This window comes from Onthophagus taurus, chromosome 6 (assembly GCF_036711975.1).
Source record: "Onthophagus taurus isolate NC chromosome 6, IU_Otau_3.0, whole genome shotgun sequence".
Lineage (NCBI taxonomy): Eukaryota > Metazoa > Arthropoda > Insecta > Coleoptera > Scarabaeidae > Onthophagus > Onthophagus taurus.
The window spans coordinates 29,887,380-29,895,196 of NC_091971.1; the positions used below are offsets into that span (position 1 = coordinate 29,887,380).

Sequence of the window (7,817 nt, forward strand, 5' to 3'; positions counted from 1 at the left end):
AGTCAAATTTATGATAGTTAATTTATCTATTTACTGAGGTGATATAACTAATTTTTAGAAAAAGAAACTACATCGTGGAAACTAGTTGATAAGTCTGGTTGTTGAGTAGTTTAGTTACCTAAAGTATTTGGTATTTTTGTTTATTTTGTTCTAGTCTGAATTTCTATATACATTTAACAATGAAATATTTTACCTAAATGGACAAATGTACTATTATTAAATACTTTATTTAAATGTATTTTAGTCGTTTTGTCTACCTGTTTTCACCGTTACATCGATCGTTTATAGAAAATATTTCTTGATACAAAAATTGCTTTTTCATCATCGAAAACGATCGATAAAGCATCTGTTTTTGAGGATTCGCTACCTACTTACAGTTACAAACTTTCTTCATTATTACAGTTACAAACCTGTAAGACTGTACTCTTGTTTTGTTAGAGGGAAGTCCACTAATATTAATACGTTTTGTGGTACTCTCAGTCGTCACAAGTCGTCACAAGTCGTCATTAACGAGTTCAGGTATTCGGAGTGTTTTACGATTTGGTAAGAAATAAAATTGGATGTGCAAGTTCAAGATACTGTAACTATTTTGTTACAGCAGTGGAAATTACACGTATTAATTCCAGATTTTCAAGGCAAGTAATTAACTATATTTTCAATTATTTTGTTATATACAGTAGAGCGTCGATAATCCGGATTAATTGTGACCGGACCCTGTCCGTATTATCAAAATGTCCGGATTTTCGAAAAGAACCAAAAATAATCCACTTTTGTGGTTAAATAATTGATAAATAGATAAATAATTAATATTAATTAATTAATATTAACTTATTATAATTTCATTATATCATTATAAATTTCACAGAACGTGGGAAATCCCCGCGTTATATGGGGGAAAACACGTGTTATACAAAGACATGAAATTGCATAGTATGAAAACGCGTTATAAGAGCATTATAAGAGTACCGTGTTAAATGGGGAGCAGACATGTTACTTGTAGTTGTATAAGTGTTTTAAAGGCAGCTCTGTATATGGTATGTGTTATGTTACAGCCAAAGGAATAAACATCGACGTCCTTGCAGAACTTACTACCAACGATATTGATCATTTAATTCCTGCAGAACAATTCGGTCTACGAATTAAATTTAGAAAAAAACTTTTTGTGTGGAAACAACTCAACGTAAGTTGACAGCTATAATCTATAAGTGCCATCATTATGCCACAATCTATAAGTTTATTTTCTTTAAATGCTTTTTATAGGGATTAACAACACCCCTGGCAAGTACAATTACTGCATCGAATTCATCATCATCAACAGTAAGTAATTGGATAAATACTAATATAATAGATACAGATGAAAATGGTAATCCTGAAAACCAACCGATCTTTGTAAGTTGTTTTATATTCCAGTTTATTTCCTAAATCATAGATGTATTTATTTTAGAAGTTAGAAAATCTCTTATTAAAATCGGTTAGTGGTCGGTTAATTTTATGAGAATATAAAATTAGCGGATTAAGTTCGAAAAATCGAAATATCCTTACCACGTTAATCGTGGAGGATTGGTTAGCCAGTGACACATCTGTAGATCGCCAATTGTGCCAAAATGTCGCAAAGGAAATAAAAAACCTATTCCCATTAGAATTGGAGGTACGTTTCCAAATTAAAACTACCAGTACATGATTTTTTATGTTTTTAATTTCATGTGCCTTTCAGGTAACGTATTTGGGTACAAAAAACAACGGGGAAAACTAATAGAAAAATATTATTCCTTTCGAAAGAAGTATAAGCATTCACTTTCTATCGGACAGAAAAGAAAAATAGGAAACGTTACTGATGCCTCTAACGAAGCAGATATTGTTGAAGAGACGTTTGAGATAAATACATTTAGCGATTATGAATGGTTAAAAAACAACTACTCCCCAAACGATATAGTGTTTGAAAAGTGGATAAGCACGTTTAATGTTCGAAAAAAAGACGTTCGTGACAAATCAATAGATGTTTTTACAAAATGGCTTATTTTAAAACAAAACATTGCTGTAGCACTGGTAAGTTGTTTCTTAGTTGTAGCAAAATGTATAAAATCATTAAAATAACTTAATTTTCAGATTAAATTAGATTTTGAAAAATTGCATCCAAAACGAAACACACTATTATTTTCCAAGTGGACGATATTTGACACCTTTATAAAAAATATATACCATAGAGATATAAAAGATAAAAAATCTCGCACATTTTTCAATTTATTACAGTCATCTAACTTAAATGAAGGTTTGTTTTGTATTTTTTGATTTGCTTTCTTATTTATATAGACATTTTAGATTCAAAAAATTACCTCTTAATTATAAATCTGAATGCCATACTTATTCCTGCTATAATTAAAACTGAACAAGACATTTACAGACCATCAATACTAGATGGCCAAGAAAGTTTCGTCTATCATTTAAAGGTATATTTAAAATTAATTTCTTATAATTATAATTTCTTTTATAGTTTGTGTTCTTGATAATATATGTATTCTTTATAGTTTAAGAAAAATAATTGTTGATATATAGTGTAATTACTACAATATACTTGAAAATATATTTGTTATATATATAATATATGTATACTTGTTTTTTTTTATAGATATATCTTGATAAAGTATCTAGTGATACGGATATGAATAATAAACATTAATAGACATTTTAAACACAAAAAATGATCAAAAGATTTACAATATTTTGATAAACGAACTATCGTCAATATTAAATTCAACTATTTGTAGTAGTTAATATAAATATATTATTATATAATACATCAAAACAATGTTGTAATAACACCTACCAACAATTGGATAATTTGACTACAAATCGTCGATATTACAGTGAAAAATTTAGGTATGACATCTATATTTAAGTAATGAAGCTATCTACTGCCATTAATAATAAAAATAATATTAATAGTAAAAACATCTATTAATATTATATAATGAAACTAATTTTATTAGGTATTTATAAGATACATTTTTCGATCATTTATCTATCTTAAATTATCGAAATAGAATTAGTTTATATAACTAGTAGTAGTAGTTAGCTAATTTTTGACTATACATTCTAGATAATTTGACTAAATTTTAGGTAGTTTTCCCACATTATTTTTCTCAGTGTTAAAATCCGTCAAACCGTTCTTTAGTTATAGCGAATGTAATCAAAATTAATTTTTTCTTATTGGGGGCTAGACTTCCAGTCGGCAGATTCGCGGGGTCATTTCAATGGCTGTACGCAGGTAATTAGTAAGTTTTGAAATCGGGCATTTCCACCTTCGCATTCATTGTAGATCATACTTTCGATCGAGATATTGATGACTACAATTGGTCAATTAGTTAAGGAGATAATTGATGTGTTTGATTAATTCGTTTTTTGTGTGTTAATCAAAATTCTTAAATACTTCGAATCGGGCATTTCGACAACTGCATTCAGCAAGGCGAAAGCTATCGATTGACATATAAAACATTAAAATCCGTCAAACCGTTCTCTCATTATAATCGATTTAGTTTAAATTAATTTTTTTATATTGGGGGCTAGACTTTCGGGCGTTCATACGTGCATAAACAACGAGCCGAACACGGTGTCATTCCATGGGCTGTACAAGGTTAACGGGAGAGAATTGACATCGGACATTTTCTGATTTCGATAGAAGAAACTATGACGAATCGAATGACGTATAGATCTTGATCATCGGGTACATCGTTTACGAGTTATCACCACTTAAAAAAGGTAATTTTTGTGTTATTATCGTGTACCTTCGCATTATTTTGGCGTTTTAGCGGAATTCGAGAGAGATTTCGAATCGGGCATTTCCACTTTCGTATTGGCCAAGGATTGAGCTTTCGAATGAGACATTGTTTACCGAAATCGGTTGACTGGTTCTCTTGTTATAATTAAAATACTATACATGTAAAATCCTATCTAATTGGGAGCTAACTTCGCATAGGTTTATTCTAGGTAAGTTGTAGTTTTCCAAACGATATATTTCCAGACAAACCACTTGTTTTACATTATTCAAAAACCAACGGAGGAAAACGAAACGATATTTTTTTAGGGCGACAATACAAAAGAAAAGGAAAAATCGTCAGTTGTTTACCGTGCGATCTATCAAAAGTGACATGCAATTTCCATACGATTTTCACTCTCCCCGTTAGTCACATGGATCGTAGACGTAGAGCACGACCACGGTTGTCGGTATGCCATTGATTTTCCGGGAGGTAGCTGCGAATGAAAAAGGCTCCATCACGATAGTGTCACCTGTTTGTGAAATATGAGAATGCATAATACGAGAGAAGCGCGAAATTTGCCCCATGCTGCCTAATGTTGTTGGAGCATTTGCCGTATGGTTCCATCTATCCTCTCTTAACCGCAACACGGTTATATTTTGTCCTTCATATGGCGGTCGTTCCGGCATAATTTATAACAGATTTGTTATCCACTCTATTCCCCAATATAAACCGCGTACACACTAATCAATAAATCACGCAATCCAATTCGTGTATACAGCTGTTCGTGCTATTTTTACGTCTTTACCCACTTTGTAGCTATAAAAATGGAAAACAGATCTGATAACAACACAATTTTTTGATTAATACATTTTCCATTATGTAACGGTAGATTTTAACGAGCAAGTAAATTAAGACATGGATTATTTGGTTCGCGTGTTTTGGTTAGATTCCATTAAGAGTGACTTGCATAAAGTATTCAGAAAATCGACCAGAAACGTCGTTTGTGATCAAATGGAAAGACTGAACACGCAATGTTGTCCGACACAATTTTTCCGAAAATAATTTAACGTTTACTTTTTTTATTAAAAAATAAGAAGAAAAAAGGCGATGTAATAAGATAATATGTGGTGAAGAAAAATTGCCTAACCCAGTGATTACATCACGTGGTTTGCTGCATAAGACGGTAAGATTCGTTCCATAAATCATATGAGCGAAAGGCGCATTAAATCTCGTGCCGACCTCGTGCTCGCAATAATCAATGTTTCTGCATGAAAAATGATGATATATATGCGAAGTATAAGTCTCGAAATGGTCTGCACTCGCATGGAATTTATAAATCAATTTTTAAAATTTCTAGTTATACGAACTTTAAAATAATTTATTGTATTAAACTAACAAGAGATGTAAAGATAAATATTATTTGAAAAGATAATTTATATAACTTAACTTTCCTTATTGAAACTTAAAGACATTTAAGCTATTTGTAATAAAAAAGTTGGGCAGACGCGAAAACAAAGATTTGAGATGAATTTGCGTTGTTTCCAAACTCACGCTTATTTACTTCGGTCGCGATCGTACCGAAGTTGTGGGTGGCAAATACGGCTTGATTTATCGGTAAACTTCAAAGTTGTCGCCTCACAGTAGAGTGCCTCTACACGTAACTTCAGCCAATTTGCGCTACTAACTCAACAAATCGAAACGATTGAACCTTTCGTATATAAAGTTCGAAAGCCGTGTGATGTAAACAGTGTAAAAGAGATTTTCCTTTCTTTTTTTTAATGTATCTTTTAAATAACACTTTTAACTAAAACTTTTTTATATATTTCTCATAAAACCAAAATTAATCAATGGTAATCGATTAAACTTTTGAAGTAAAAGTTGATTTGGGATAACAAGAAAGAGTAATTTAAAAGAATTTTTTACGTTGTATTGATAAAACCTTCTAGAAGGAAATTCAAAATAAGTGTTGGATAATTGCGGAGTGGTTGAAAGTTTACAGAAAAACGAAAAGTAAAAGTTTGGTAGTAAGTTTGGTAAATGCTTGGTTGGACCAACCCGAAGAGTTGTTAAAGTGGTACTTTAGTAAATCCATTTAATGTCAAATAAATTAAGACGAAAAGTTCGCGTGTTTTCCGGCTTAGAGCCGTTTTGCGGGGAAACCGATGGAGAGAAACTGCTTAGTAACTATGCCATGTTTTTAAAGCGCTAACAAACAGTACTTTGTCATTGATGGTGGCAGGTAATTTGAACACTCTTTACCTCGTATCGCGTGGCAACACGTACCCTATTTGTGAAACTATTACTTCCGGGGCATTTAATGCATGTTTTTCGCACGATATCGTCAACGTTTATTACAATTTTTTTGCAAACTGACATGAATCCACCAGCAACCAAATATAGATATTAAACTTTCACTTGCAATCTCCACTTTTTTTAAATACTTAATAAACAATTAATTTTAAAAAAATATTCAGATTTTGTTTATGAACTGATTCCAATTTCAAGTAACAAAGTTATGATAAACTTTTCTGTTTGTTACAAAACCCCATCGAATTTTTTTGTAGAAATCTCTAAAAAGGCGATTCTACGTATTTGCTTGATAAATTCAGACTCTCCATTTGGTTGACTAAAAACCAATCTAAACTCCGCGAATATGAAAACCTTAAACAACGAGATCATATTAACGGAAATACAGGAAACAAAGTGGGTAGGGAAGGAATTAAAGACACACATACTATTTCTTAGTGGCAAGGAAAGAGGATATAGAGAAGTTGGTGTAGCGTTCATAGCAGACTCTTTGTCTCATTCCTTGAATTCTTCTACCGATTAGTCGGTTAGGCAGTTTCTTGTCTCCCATTCTAATCAATCTGGAAACCTTGGAGTCTGATGAACTCTGATAATGGCTATTCTGATACAAATCATGGTTGTATCTGGATCTCCACATATTATTTTGTTGCACTCGCCCTATTATTCTCCTTAATATCTTCTTTTCAAAAATATTTGAATCGGTCGTTTCAAAAACAGCATCAGCAAAACCACTAAAACGCAATTTTATAAGAGAAACAAAAAACTAGATAATTAAATAAAATGGATAAATCAAGCACCCAAACTATTTTAAGTTGATGTGACAACATGGTTTTAATATAAATAATATACAAAATAGTTATAACAATAATGTTTGTACACGTAATTATATTCATTATCATCTTCTATATCGTCTCCTGATATCTTCTCCGCATGATTTCTTGATAAAATGGCTTATATTCGCTATGGATACGCCTTTTCTGTCGGTGGTAATGCAATGACGTGATTTGATTTATTTCTTAATAAACTGATGTGCTATAACAACTCCACACCAAAGTCCTGGTCGTTTGGTAAAAAAGAACTGCAAAGTAATGCTTAATTTTACGAAAACGTTGGTTGTCTGTTAATGCCATTAAAAACCTTATGACACTATGGTTTTTGTTCTGTCCAGGGCAGTTATCGTAGAACAAAAATAATTCCTGTATATTTCCTGCCAAAAAATTGTCGATGTAGTGCAGCAACATTGAACAGATTTCATTATTTTTCTTGTTTGCTACATCTTCATGAAATACAGACTTATTCCTTTTCAAATTTTTTACACCGAAACAGTTACACCAAAGCTGCTGCAAATAAAATATTTCTTGAATTGGGATGTGTGGAATTTTCGTATTTCTGAAATCTTGTTGTGGAACTTCTTCGCTCTCCTTTTGTGTACAGTTAACTCGGCTTCAGCGACCCTTTTAGCATGGTCGCCTAATTGTGGACTTTTTATTTTGACAGTTAGCTCTTCACTTGTAATACAAATATCATCTTGAAGTCTACCAAACCCTAGCGAAAAATTGTCTTTGAAATATTGGGTATAAAATTGATATTTCACGTTTAGGTTTGGATATTTGGATTTAAATAGCAAAAACATTCTTTTTATATCTAATCTTGCATCAAGATATTGAATATTTCGCCCAGAATAATGCGTTTGCTTTCTTGGAAAAGATAAAATGTGGTCGTGGATTTTTTTAGCACTTTGGAAGGCGTCGTATT

At 31.7% G+C, this 7,817-nt stretch overlaps 1 long non-coding RNA gene across 1 annotated transcript; it reads left to right on the forward strand.

Annotated features, from left to right (window-relative positions):
* The first annotated feature begins 1,718 nt into the window (after positions 1-1,718).
* LOC111415617 (uncharacterized) lies at positions 1,719-2,539 on the forward strand. Its single transcript, XR_002706417.2, has 3 exons — positions 1,719-2,046; positions 2,107-2,269; positions 2,320-2,539. It is a non-coding gene; the product is annotated as an uncharacterized lncRNA (long non-coding RNA).
* Positions 2,540-7,817: the final 5,278 nt, after the last annotated feature.